This window comes from Parasteatoda tepidariorum, chromosome 1 (assembly GCF_982258835.1).
Source record: "Parasteatoda tepidariorum strain Cologne lab strain chromosome 1, Ptep-v5.0, whole genome shotgun sequence".
Taxonomy (NCBI): Eukaryota; Metazoa; Arthropoda; class Arachnida; order Araneae; family Theridiidae; genus Parasteatoda; species Parasteatoda tepidariorum.
The window spans coordinates 35,807,878-35,822,691 of record NC_141755.1 but is presented as its reverse complement, the minus strand read 5'-3'; the positions used below and the strand labels follow the sequence as shown (position 1 = coordinate 35,822,691).

General features: G+C 32.1%; 1 protein-coding gene and 1 long non-coding RNA gene across 2 annotated transcripts in view; both read left to right on the top strand.

Annotated features, from left to right (window-relative positions):
• The window catches only part of LOC107437062 (uncharacterized), a 549,175-nt gene that overhangs the window by 274,377 nt on the left and 259,984 nt on the right, over positions 1-14,814 (top strand). The window lies entirely within an intron of this gene.
• LOC147816383 (uncharacterized) lies at positions 7,612-11,756 on the top strand. Its single transcript, XR_015433208.1, has 2 exons — positions 7,612-9,730; positions 10,461-11,756. It is a non-coding gene; the product is annotated as an uncharacterized LOC147816383 (long non-coding RNA).

Sequence of the window (14,814 nt, the reverse complement as noted above, 5' to 3'; positions counted from 1 at the left end):
TGCAAGCTGCTGTTTTATGTCTTACTTATGACATCCTGGTGAAATATTAGGTTTCCTGTAACGATATTTTTCAGTAAATTACGTAAATGATTGAATATTTAACCGGTGGTATTGTAGGGATAGTAAGAGATACTTTAAAATAGCATGTTTGGAATAAGAATAAAAGGATGGGGAATATGTTTGAAAATATTAGGTTTCTGTCCTTGGCCTTTTTAACTGATGCATTTACTTCCTTATGAAAAGTAGTTATATGTGGAACAGTAACATTAACATATATTAGAGACTGGAATGTAACAAACAATAATTTATATTTCCAATGGAATACTTGCAAGCGATGTAGGGTGGGTATCTCGGGCCTGATTGGTTATTGACACCTGACTTTGTTTACATTAACAACTGTTTATTCCATTCTATTTCGAGTTAACTTACCTCGTCAAGTATCTATTCTCTTAAGTGGTACATTCTAAAATAACATGTTCTGAATAAAAATATAAGGATAAGGAATATGTTTGAAAATATTAAGTTTCTGTCCTTGGTCTTTTTAGCTGATGCATTTACTTCCTTATAAAAAGTAGTTATTTGTGGAACAGCAACATTAACGTATTTTAGAGACTGAAATGTAACAAAGGATGATTTATATTTCCAATGGGATACCTGCAAGTGACGTAGTGTGTGTATTTCGAGCCTGATTGGTTGTTGAAACCTGGCTTTGTTTACAATAGCAACTGTTCATTCCATTCTATTTCGAGTTAACTTACCTCGTCAAGTATCAATTCTCTTTGATGCATTCTATAATCCTCCACAGAGATTCTTTCACAATGATTTCAATTCTTTTACGATATATTTCTAACTTAACACAAAGACAAACACGAAGCCATGTAAGCAAATTAATTATGCATCGAAGTTACCAGGTACACAAAACAAAATTACGTCACGTGTTACAATAAAATGCATAAACAAATAATAAATCTAAGAAAGAATCATATTTCAGCAAATTCAATGTACGATACGGCGCTGTATTCAATTAACCTCACGTTAATTAACAACTCATGAAGAAAACCTTAGCTCAACTCAGGCCATTTTGTTTATTGACGATCAGCTGGCACTGACGTCATAGGTCACATGTATGGGTATGTTTGATCTTCTTCTCAAAGTGCAAGTACTTAATTTTTAATTTGTAGAATAAACGAGAAGATTCGATCATTAGATCAAAAGTTATACAGAGTGGTCCTTGAAGAGAAACATTACATTGAAGCAAGCGACGTGTTATAGTATATTTATATTTTTTCCCTCCGTATAAACGAACTATTTTAACATCATCGCATGAATCAACTGGGACTGCAGTGGAACGACGCATAAATGGAAAAGGGCTTTAATGAAAAACGCATAAGCGGTGTTTTGAGTTTATAAATTAAGGGAATATCAGAATATCGCTTACTTTATTATCTTTTATGAACTTTATTAAATTAATTATCCTTAGAATATTGCATTAGTTTCTACTTTTGTGAATTTTGGTTGAATGCAAAGCTATTGAACTATCTGTAGAAATATGTTTCATATCATCTAAAGATATGATTAAAACAAAAAAGGTGGATAAATAAGATAATCTCCCAAATCGTAGATTGAGATTGAATGTTTTCCTTCAAAAAGAAGCTTAGGCATTCTCTTTCTTAGAAAATCTTTTCCCAATCTTGCTTGATCATCTGTATATCTTCCGTCACCAAAACCGTTTTCCGAGTTTTATCAAAGCTGAAATTGTTCCTCCAAACATGATACACATTCGCGTTTGCTATCTTTTCATCTAAGAAAACAACAACAGAGGTATCCTAGCAGAAAAATCTATCTGTCAACTAAAGCTCGTCTAGAACTGGAAGAAGATGGGGTTTGTGTATCAAGGGGAGATATCTATATCCCCTCTATGTTCCCTAGGGGCGGCCCCTGCTGTTCAAGGGATTTTTGCCCCCGCATTTCTTTGTCTGCTTCATTTTCCGTGTCCTGGGATCGACTGTGCGGAATGCCTGCGGTGTAATTAATTTCTTTTAAAGCCTCTTTTCCTTGGAAACCTCCAAGACATCGCCTTGGGAAAAGAAAAGCCACGTATTCCTACAGAACAATACCACTCTATACTTGCTTCGAACTCTCTGGCGATATCATATTGGATATTATTTAAATCTCTTCTTGGTGTCTCATGAGGTTGCATAGCATGCAGGTGTCGGTTAGTTGTTGTTGTTGTTGGTTGATTAGATATTGAAATATCGCACTTCTTTTCGTGGTGTTATGATGAAATTAGTTTTTGGTTTATTTTCGCATTTTTAGATTTCGTTATTTTCGTTTTAGTGCTATTTTTGTAAACCTTTCTTTTTAGAACCTAAAGATAACTTCATTTGGGAAAATATCCCAGAGACTTCTTTATGGATTTATTTTAATTGCTATGTAACTCAGCCCCGCGATGGCTCAGGGGATAGAGCGTTCGCCTTCCAATGAGGTGAACCGGGTTCCAGTCCCAATCCCAGAGATGGCTGGTCTATACGAATTCCACATCCGGCTTGCACCAACCACAGTGCTGCGTGAAATATCCTTAGTGGTTGACCGATCATGAGTTAGAGTCCCATTGCCGTCAGGCTAACCGTGGCAGGCTCTCGTGGTCTTCCTCTCCGTGTAACTTAAATGCGGGTTAGATCCATCAAAACAGTACTCCACGAAGGCAAATTTCTCCCAGTACTTGATCCAGGAGTTTCCTTGTCTTCTGGATTGGGTTCAAAATTGCAGGGCTGCGGAGTTGAACACTAGTAGTCGCAAACCCAAATTTGGATCGGCTGTTCAACGATGGTTATAAAATAAAATTGAAACTAATAAATAAACAAAAAATAAAATAAAATTATGTTACCCAAATATATATTTTTTCTTCATTTCTGATGCAGCGGGTAGTACAGACGTTATTCACTCGACAAATAAGGAATAAATATTAAATTGGAACTAAAAATACTAAACCCTGAAACAAAAACACATCAAAGCAAAATATCAATAGCGTGCATTGTGACTGAGGGAGCAGGCTGGTCAATCCGGAAACTGTACACTAATCCGAATATCGGTATCCCTAGTAAACTATTTTAAGTTTCATTTAACTATTCCGAAAAATAATTATACAATGCATTTCAAAATCGCCTTACAAGAATTTACTAAGCTATATCATTAAAAAAAATCTCACCCAATAAAACTGTTTTAAAATTTTTAAATTATTAGCAGGTTTTCGTATTTTCCTATATGGTTTGAATTTGCAAAGAAAACCAATCACGTGACATGTATTTTCACGTGACATTTATAGTTTAGTTGACGTTATTCTTTAGAAATTGATCAAAACAAAAATTATTAATGTTTATCATTTTTATATACTCATTGTATGAAAAGAGTTGTATAAAGTTTACAAGTTGAATTACTTTCTTTTATGAATTGCTAAAGATTATTTACAGTAGTAGAGGAAAAGCAATTCACAACTATACAAAAAAGAAAAAAAATTATTCAATTTGCACGTATCGAATTGAAAACATTATTTTTTTGTTATTTTAGTGTATTTTTTATTTTGTTTTGTTATTTTGTTAATATTGTTATTTTTTTCTTTCATTTTTTTCTCTGCTATTTTTTAATAAGCATAATTTTTATTTTATTTTATACTAAGGTTTGTATCTAAAACATATATTACTTTAACATTATTATAACATTTTGTTAAGACCTATTATTTTCCGCCAGTGATGCAAATACAAAGTTTCTAGTTCAAACCATGATTCTTTTTGTGTGTCATTTTTTTCTTTTTTTGGATTTATATATATATATATATATATATATATATATATATATATATATATATATATATATATATATATATATATATATATATATATATATATATTGCTCTGCCTTATTTTTGTCCTTAAGTTTTTTTAAAAATCTCCCTACTTGTTGCATTTCTTTTTTGAAATATTTTTTTTTATTATTTTCTACTTTATATAATTATTCATTTTGATAAAAAAAAATATAAAACTCCTGTTTAATTTAGAACTTTTTTTTTTTGAAATCGATAGTCCTCTTAAATATGCTTTTTTCCAGCTATAAATATATCGTTTGATAAAATAAATTTATTCCAAATATCGCACGTAACCTAATCTAATTTACTTCCTTTGGAACATGGCGACATGTTTTGGAAACATTCGAAAATATGATCTGTGTACTTTACAGAGGAAGAGAAATGCGAAATCAGAAGTATTCTCTTTCGATTTATGTAAAAGGGTGGGAGGGGGGAATGGGATAGGGGGTGGTCCCGACTTTAATCTTCGAAATCAGCGATGCGTACGTTGTCTATGAATGTGAGGGTGCAGAAGGGATCAGAATCTTCGAAAAATGGGGAGGACAGGAAGAATGATTTTCTTAAAAGAGGAGCTAAATGCGAAGAAAAGGTTAGAAAAGACCCAGTAAATGGTGTGAAGAGAGCTATAAGCTGACGAAAAAAATACGCAAGTATTTTGCAGATATGAAATATGAGGAAGAGGATGAAAGTCTTAAGTACCGGAGAGATAAAAAAAAGAACCTTTTTTCGGTATCATTTTTTTCAAAATATCGCTTATAAGTTTTTATTTTATGAAACGCATCCTTGACTGGTAAATTTTTATTTCTTATTTTTTTAAATTTACCAAACAATGTAAAAAAAGTCATGCTTATAATTAACATTTTGTGATTTTTAATGTATAATTTCTTAAATGAATATTTTCATTTAACTATATTTTTTTTACTATAAGTCGTGAAGTTCAGTGCGCAGAAAAGTAAACGAACCAGCTTGAATAACTTTTGAGCTAATTTATCGGATCCTCACGTTCTAAGACTCAATCTTAAAGGTTCAAAGGAGTGACCTTAAATATGTTAATTAGTGCAGGCAATATTTTAAGTTACGAAATCAGACACAAAACCATATTATAACATATTTTACATATTATATAACATATTATAACATATATTTCTCTGAATAAATATATCTTTTTTACGACGGATTCGAATTTCTGACCCTCAAAATATAATAGCTAGCCGCAATCTGGGAAATATGGTTCTGATAGTTTGGTCAAAGTTTGGACCCCTTAATTTTAATTTTACTTTTTGCCTATTTCGCCATATATCGAAAAAATTTTAAGCTAATTAAAAAAAATGTATACAATTATAAAATTCATTTAACCAAAAATAATTCCAAGCTAAAACACCTTTTTGTGAAAATTTACTATATTTTATTAGTTTATTACATAATATTCGAAAAAATTTTGAATAGTATTTATACAATTCCGAAAGTTCCTGAGAAATTTAGAATTTAAAATTTCTCAAAATTCCATTTCTCAGAAACAATTTGACCTAGGTCGTTCATATTGTGCATTTTGGCATTTAAAATGATGGGGAAAATTTTATACCTGTATATTTCAAAATTTTTGCGACTATTATTAAAGAAAGTAATAAAAAATAATAAATATATACTAAAGGTTACATTTTGCATGGAATTACCTCTAAATGAACGAATTTTGAATTTGCTTAAAAATTTCTCGAGATAAGGTGAAATACACAAAAAGTCAAATTAATATTAAGGAGTCCAAACCTTGGACAGCTCTCCTGACCAAACTATGGGGACCATTTTTCTCAGATAGCGGCTACCTCCTGTATTCTTAGATTTAGAAAGAACGTTTTTGTGTCTGATTTCGTAACTTGAAATATCGTCTGCCCTAATCAATTAGCATATTTGATTAGGGCAGACGATAATCAATTACCTTCTCGAATCATTAAGAATGAGTCCTAGAACGTTGTTATCCGATCATTAGATCAAAAGTTGTTCTTCTGAGTGGTTCGTTTTTTTACTTATTATTTATTTTTTTACACACAGTACATATATATTTATGTAGTTTATATGATTCAAAAGCTTTCACCTTCATTTCTTTCTAATTTTGAATCCAACTAGTAAAATTATAGTCTTAAACGACTTATAAAGTATAAAAAAAATTTCTTCAAGTGCATATATATCATTTATTTGAGATGAAACAAATAAGTCAGTAAATTTTTTTTGTGTTTTATTTCCCTAAAATCAATCCACTACACTTTTCTGAAAAATGACGCAAAAATACTTGACCCAATCACATTTCTGATATTTGTAATTTTTTTTTTAATGATAGAGTTTCATGGCCGAAATCTAAAATTGTACAAATCTATTTTAAACCCGGGCTGTTGTGATAATGATGATGATCAGTAGTTTAACTTTATAACGTATTTTATTTTATTTTATAACCGTCGTTGAACAGCCGACCCAATTTTCGGTTTACGACTTTTAATGTTCAACTCCGTAGCTTAGTAATTTTGAACCTAATCCAGAAGATCCTGAATCAAGTATTGGGAGAAATTTGCCTTGTTGGAGGACTTTTTGATTGAACTAACACCCGTTTGCTCTATATGGTGACGAAAACCACCTACGGTTAGTTCTACAGCAAGGGAACTCTAACCCATGATCCGTCTACCACTGAGGATATTTTACGTCAGCACTGTGGTCGGCGCGAGTCGGTTGCGGAATTCGTATCGACCAGCCATTCGCTGGGATTCGAACCCGGTTCTCCTCATTGGAAGGCGAACGATCTAACCTCTGAGCCACCATGGCTCATTTTAATGTAATTAATTGGATTGAAGTTGAAGCACGTAGCAACCATCTACAAGTTCTGAAGGAGTGACTACTCATGTTCTTGGTCTTTGACATCAGTCCCTCAGTTTAAGTTAATTGCAAATAAATGAAAATAGACCTCCCCCTGCCTTCCAAAATATATTTAAAATGGATTTCCACTAATTTCGAATTGTAGTGAAAGGAGGCGTCTATTCCCCACTCACTGTCTAATTGAGTTTCCGAATATTTTACAGAAGAGAGTACCATGCCATAATCGGCTGAATCCTTTGACAAACCTCTCGGACGATGAATCCTAGAAATTGAATCCCCAGTAGATGAATAAAAACCATCCCAAGCGAGATGATCATTCGAATAGAGAGTCATTGGAACGAATACTAATCGGCCTAATAAGAGAACGAACCATTTTGAATTCATGGGAAGTCCTTTCTTGCGGAACGGTGCTAATGAATTTCTTCGCCCCACTTCCACCACCAGAACATAGTTTTCTAAAGATTTTAGAAAAATGTCCGCCAGTCCAAAGATTTTTCCGCTTCTACCCACCCCATCGCCAAAAATCTGTGCCTTTGACAGACCACAGGCCTTGCCTTTTAATATCACTCGAAAACGGACTTATGAATATTCAAACGAAGCACTTAACTCTAGCGAACCAGAAGAGAAGTGAAGAGGGAGGGCTTTGTACTTGTCAGTTATCTGTTCTGCTTTTCCCTACGCCACCTTCTTTCACAAAAGTTTTAACATAGCGCCAAGTTGGCGTCGATGGCCCTGAGGCCCTTTCTTGCACGATAGACACGCGCACGTGAGGTGCCTGCTAAAAATGCCTAGCAACTTTGGGAAGGTTCACCCACTGCGCTCAGGGTGCAAGTTCTTTTAAGTATTAAAACACATTGGCAGAAGTTTCACCTGAGGCAGACGATTCTGACGGCGGCTTCGAACTCTTATAGGCTGTGATTGACACTGAAGAATGTCATTTCCCATTAAGAAACAGTTGAGTAGAGTGGCCTGATCGCTCCAAAATGATGAACGAATGTTTTTGCTTACGTTGTGAAGGTGAGGCTGTCTTTCACTGACTGATGCAGATATTAAATAGAATGGATTTTTGGAATTGGATGTTTTTATTATGTTTAAATTTATTTTTCTTGATTTGCCAATTATTGAGTATTGTCCTTATAACGTGGAGAAATTTTTTTTTTTTAGTCTTTATCTTGTTTTCCGTCTCTACCATAAAGGCAGCCGATTGGTTTACACATTAAGTGTCATATTTAGGATGTGGTTTTCCTTACGTGGATTGCGTTCGTGTCATCTGTCTAAATTTAATGATTTAAAAAACGTGAATTCGGTGTGATGCGTCACTACCATTTCTTGTAAAGGATACAACACAGCGAATCCTGCCATATAATGACTCACAACGAGACGTTTGCAAGCTATATCTTATTTTTGAAAAAAAAACAAAAGAAACTTCTAGATTATTTATAATTACTTAGAACTATTCAAAAATATATACATGAGCTTTATATAAGAAATATCAGTTCAAGCACTAGGTTTAGAGTTGGTAATATACGTGAAATATTTATTTAGAAACTTTTAGTTAGTTATCTCAGAATAAAGTTGTCATCAGTAAATATTAAAATATATATTTATTAAAAGTTTTTTCTGACACTGCTAATATTAAAACTGTTTATAATAAAAAAATATTTTTAATCACTGTAAATACAATTTCAGTGAACCAGCTCTCTCAAACGCTTAAATAAACGTGCAATATTGAGATGTTTAACTAAGTTCGTTTCAAAATTTCTACTTTTAACTTCCCCCTTCCGAAGGAAAGAAATCAATAACATTATTCAGATGTGTTATTTCCGCATTAAAGAAACTTTCCAGTTTAAAGTCAGAAACTTTAATAAACCTGCCTGGGAGCCAAAATCAACGATGTTCCGTCCAGCCCATATGCTGTTCGAATCACATCATTGGTTGCAATGTAAATGACTACGCATCCATCTTAAAACGTCAAACATCATTAGCATATCGAAGCAAAAGCTCTATCTCCATCCTTTATTGCGGGGCGTAGGGAACAAAAAAAAAAACCTTCCAAAAGCTTTCAAAACTTTAAAGCTTTTACACCCGCCTTTTCTGAAATTAAAACTTTAACGTAACCCACGCCGCTTTTGACAGTTCCTGAAAATGCTGTTGTTATACTAATTCTAGCCTTTGGGGCGTTTTTAATTAATATTTCTATCTGGATACCTTTATTCCAGAATTCCGGTGACTCTCTAATTTGATAAGAACTTTTACACGCCTACCACAGAAGTAGCTTTAAAAGATTTGTTGATCTTTAATTTTCAGCGTCTTACATACATGCTTTACAGGGGTTTTCTTTTCTTGGGAGTTTTCTTTACTTTCTATTTTCCATGCTTCGTAACCAGGCGCGTTTTAATGATAATAATTTTATCCTTTCGTTCTATCCATCCGGTCGCATGGAAACAAGAGAGAGAAGGCAGGATGGTCGGAAAATGGGTTTTTGCGCGTGGTTAGGCATCTCATTAAAAATTTAAAATTGGTGGCTCTGCGTCTTATGGTCTTGTGGTTTCTTGATATTTAGGAGCAGTAAAAGTTTCTAAGTCTGATGAAAATTAAAACGAATCTATCTTAATTTTAGAAAAGGTATATTAAAATTTTGAATGCTTTTTTTTTTTTTTTTTCTTTTAAAAAAGGAAACTATGTTTTGAGTGTGGAAGGGATTTCTGTGATTTTCTTTTTGTGTTTATTAGTGCTTTTAAGATTAAAGTTAATTACATGCGATGATAATTTATCTTTATAGTTAGAGGAAGAAAAAATATGTGTTGTTCAACAAGTGACAAAAAACATTTATATTCTCATAAGCCTTAGAAGCATTTAAGTTTACAATAGGCATTAAGTACACTCGATAGGTTAAATTATTTCTTGGTTACAATTGAGATGAGGTTGACTTGTTAGTTTGAAGTAGTTTTCAATTAAATAAAGATGAAACTGGTTCTATAGGTTAAAGTAGTTTTCTGTCACAATAAAGTGAACACGTTTGATAAGTTATTTTCTATTAGAGAACGACGAGTTTGGTTCAATAGGTTAGCGTAGTTTACAGAATTGAGACAAGCATGATAGGTTGCATTAGTTATTGATTAAAATAGATATGAGGAGGGCTTGTTAGCTTAAAGTAGTTTTCAGTAAAATAAAGTTGAGACGGACTCGATAGGTTAAAGTAGTTTTCATTCACTATGAAGTGAACTTGTTTAAAAAGTTTAAGTTGTTTTCTGTAAAAGAAAGATTAGTTTTGTTTCATAGATTAAAGTAGTTAACAGAAATGAGACAGGCACAATAGGTTAAATTAATTATTGGTTACAATAGAGATAAGGCAGGCTTATTAGCTTTAAGTAGTTTTCGGTAATAAAAAAGAGATGGCTCGATAGATTAAAGTAGTTTTTATTCACAATCGAGTGAACTTTTTTAATACGTTTAAGTTGTTTTCTATTAGTGAAAGTCAAGTTTGGTGCGATAGGTTAGTGTAGTTTACAGAATTGAGACAGGCATGATAGGTTCAATTAGTTATGTATGACAATGCAGATGAGGCAGGCTTGTTAGCTTAAAGTAGTTTTCAGTCAAATAAATATGAGACGGGCTCTATAAATTAAAGTAGTTTTCAGTTACAATAGAGAGAACTGATTTAATAAGCTTAATTTTTTTCGAGTAAAATATAAATGAGACTGACTTGATAGGTTAAAGTAATTTTCATCCGCAATAGAGTGAACTTGTTTAATAAATTTAAGTTGTTATTTGTTAGAGAAAGACAAGTTTGGTTCGATAGGTTAGCGTAGTTTACAGAATTGAGACAGGCACGAAAGGTTGAATTAGTTATGCATTACAATCGAGAATGAGGCGGGCTTGTTTGCTTAAAATAGTTTTTAATTAAATAAATATGAGACGGACTCTATAGAAAGCAGTTTATAGAGAGAAATGATTTGATAAGTTAAAGTTTTTTTCTCTGTAAAAGAAAGATGAGTTTGGTTTGATAGGTTAAAGTAATTTACAGAAATTAGGCAAGCATAAAAGGTTTGAATTAGTTCTTAGTTACAATGGAAAAAAAGTGGACACGATTGGTTGAAGTTTTTTGTTGCAATAGAAATGAGTTGGATTTGATAGATTTAAATACTTAACTGTTTCGATTGAGATAAGACGGAATAGATAGATTAAAGTGGTTTTTGTTACCAAGGATATGATACTTGTTAATAAGTAAAAGTAGTTTTCTGTAAAATGAAATTTTGCGTCATGCTATTTTGAAAATAAAAATTGTAGAACTATTTTTTTTCATTGCAATTTTTTTTATAAAGATATAATTTTTGATGACTAAATTCTTTTTTTTTTCACGTGTAGCAACTTCTAATTTTGTTCCTAATTATTATGCATAACAAAGTTCTCGGGAGCAAAAATTTCTTTCCCAAAGGGGCCAACTATTATGATTTATCCGTAATTATTCCGATTGCATAGTCAAGATTACAGTTTTACAGTTGAGAAATAAAAATTACGGTATTTGAGAATTTTCTTAATAATCTGTTTTAAATAGTTTTTTACCTTTAACTCCCAAGTGTTAAGAAATGTTGTTGTTTACAACTAATCTACAGTAATTTTTCTACTTTTTAAACAATTCCAAACAGAATAAATCAAAACAAAAACAATTTGATAGTAACAAGAAATAAATTTAAAAGAAAATAAGAAATGTCATCTTACCTCATTCCAACTAGAAATTCTAAAACTTAATCTTCTCGCATTATGGAATTAGCAGAAGAATTTAAACAGAAATAAGAAATGCTGTGAGCAAACTTTTTTAATGGTTCAAGTGCAGGATGATAAAAGGACAGTAATAGCTAGTTTTAATTTAGCCAAAAATAAAACTAGAAGATTGATTCCAAGTACACTGTAAAAGAATTCCGGATCAAATTATTGTAAAAAGTAATCAAATTCAAAATTAAAATGTCCGAATTCGTTATGAAAAGACAATGTTTTTTTAAATCGAAATTCGTGATGACTGAAAAAAATAAAATAATAATAAGTAGTTAATAAGGAAAGTGCAATAAATTCCCAGTGAAACTCGTTTTTGTTTAAATAGAGCTGTTGTAGCTGAGTGATATTATCTTAGAAATAATTGGAAAAAAATATAATTATTTGCAATTTAAGTTGCATTAAAGTAATGTAATTTTTTTTAGAAATTTTCCTTTTCCTCACATCCCTTTCGAACGAAGTAATTAAATTAAATTTTTAGTCTTAGAATAAAACTACCACTTCCATCCGTTTTTCAAATTTCAGTATCCTAGCACAACGCTCTTAATTTATAAATGAAACACACAAACATACTTTTTTTTTTAAATTATGATTAAAAATACAAGTGTAGTAAACATTATATTGTTTACAAATAATATGACCTTAAAAAAACTATCACTACACTTTTCCGTTTAAATCGAGTTTTAATAGTTCTTCTGCATCGCCCTGTTTCCCCTACCTCAACCCCCCACACATAGGCAACCCTGTATAACATTTTATAACACCCCCCTCTTGTTTTATCAATGTAATACATCCCTTTATTAAATTCCATCTGCATTCTCCCGCTGTTCTCCTTTTCTCTCTCCAATTTTGACGTGTCCTGATCATTGCTTCTGACACTTTTCTCCAAAAGCGACACATACACGTTTAGTCGACCCCTTTCGTTGTAAGAGGGGAGGAAGAGGCGACACGTTGACACGTCATTACACAGATGTCGATGTCTAGAACTTTGAAGATGATGTGGATGACAACATGGCGATAAGCTATCCTGCTAGCATCTGGGCGTTGCATGCTGAAAAGCTCTCTCCCTTGATTAGCGAGGGCTATTAGGCTTTGACCTTTTAGAACCTTGGCGAGAAGTATAACTGTAACCACCTCGTTTTCATCAATGTCTAATCCCTCTTGATTAGATATGAAAAGTTGGAAAGTACGAGGAAAATATTGGACGTGGAATTAAACCCTAAAATAATTATTAACTTTTGCGACAGATTGATAAATTGTAATGACGTTGGATTTTTATCATGATTAGAGGAATGTAGATTGATTTTTGTATTAAAACAGTTTTTAGGGTGCTAAAACATAAATTTTATTTTAATGCCTTCGAAGGTAAGTAATTATCGTAAACTAAGAAGTTAATTTTCATGTGCTCGAATGTTTTCCTTGCTTTTAATTCTTTTTTCGTGTTTTTTTTTAAATGTTATTGTTATTTTAAACAGCAAAATTATGATATTTAAATTTTATATGAGTTATTTGCGTTTTAATGTTGGTAATAGTAATCTCTACACTGTAAAAAAAATCCCGTAACATGTACGACTTTAAACACGTACATAGGTACGATATGAAAATCTGACGGCAAACATCAATTGAGATTGTTTTTGCTACCCATGATTTGAAATGTTGTGGCTTTTAACGGAGGCAATCCAGAAAGAAAAAGCGTTTGACCAATGTGTAACCAGTGATCGTAAAAAGGCGACAACTTTTTTTGTTTTGTTTTTATGTAACAAATTAATATTGTTTATACAGTACAGAACACGTTATCCGGAAATCAGAAAACCGGAAAACCAAAAAACCGGAACGAAATTCACTAAATTTTCCCGCCATTTAAAAAAAAATTTTTTTTTTTTTTCCTCATAAGATTTTAGGATTTTTCTTTCTTTTTTGAAAGATGTTTACCTTACCATCATTTTGGAAACAATAATTAGTGCATTACTCCATCGTTTTTTCTTCTTTTTAAGATTATATCCAAAAAAAAAATAATTTTTTTTTAGTTGGGTTTAACAACAAAAAAAATGGCTTTTTGTAGCGATTCGGAAAACCGGAAAAATCAGTTATCCGGAATAGCGATGGTCCCGATCGTTCCGGATTAATCGGTTCCCTACTGTATATTACTCGTATATCTCAGCAAACTTTTAAATTCTTTCAAAATTATGATTGTTTATTAAAAGAATAAACGCTTTTTTTATTGAGAACAATTTTTGTTATTTACTTGATAAAAAAAATGTACGATACTCGACTAGTTTTTCAACTGGACAACTAATTTCATATTTATACTCTAAAATTATGGTATAAAGTACAAATCATTGAAGTCTATAAAGCTTTAAGTGCTCCGTAAGGCTAACACCAACGATAACATTTTGTGCGATGCGTTATTTTCTCTATCCAGAGTAAATCAATAATGTTCCGTAAAAAAGCATTTCAACTGAAACGTGCTGAAGAAAAATACCAAAAATAATTTATTTTAGTCTGAAAAATCTGTTGAGGTTTTTTTTTTTTTTTTCCGAAGTGGATTTCCAAATCTCTTTTTGGGAAAAAGGTCTGGCATCATCTTGCCCTGCGGCAAGGTTCTGCGTGAGAAAATGCATCATCCTTACAGACAACGTGATTTTTTTTTTTATCCATCTGCATCAGGTTAACCAGAGTAGAAACTGATGTCAAAAAAAAAAAAAAAAAAAAAAAAAAAAAACTAGCCCTCACCCCCCAATGTTTACTAATTCACATCTTGCGGTGTCAAGCTGGTGTGTGGTATGTAAGGGGAGGGATGTGCCACGTGACCTAACTGTTCAAAAGTGCTGAACGTTGGATCGCTTTGAAGGGTCTGAGACCTGAACTTGGAATATTTTTATAAGTGCACCCAGGGAACTGCATACGAGAGTTATCGTTTACGTACCCACATTTAGGAATAGTAATAAAATGGATTAGGAAAAAAAGCAAAAATGTTCAACAGTTTGAATTTTCTTTACGAGGAAAGTACTCTACGTGTGATGTCGATTGAGTTGAAATTTCGAATACAGATAGGTTTTAAGATTTAGGAATGATATCAAGAAAGAATTTTGACTATTTTGTGGTAGTTATTGATTGTCAAAGTGTGTTCCGCTAGTGCTTTTGAAACTTCTGATTATACCAGTAATCCAGCCAATAATTTATTTAATCTTGGGGAATTTTCGGTCATTATAAAAATTTTTCAGGTAAAATGTATATCGAATAGAAATGGCATTTTTTTTAAAAAAAATATATACTTTTTCGTGTAACAATATGTTGAACAAATTTTGAAAAGAACACGC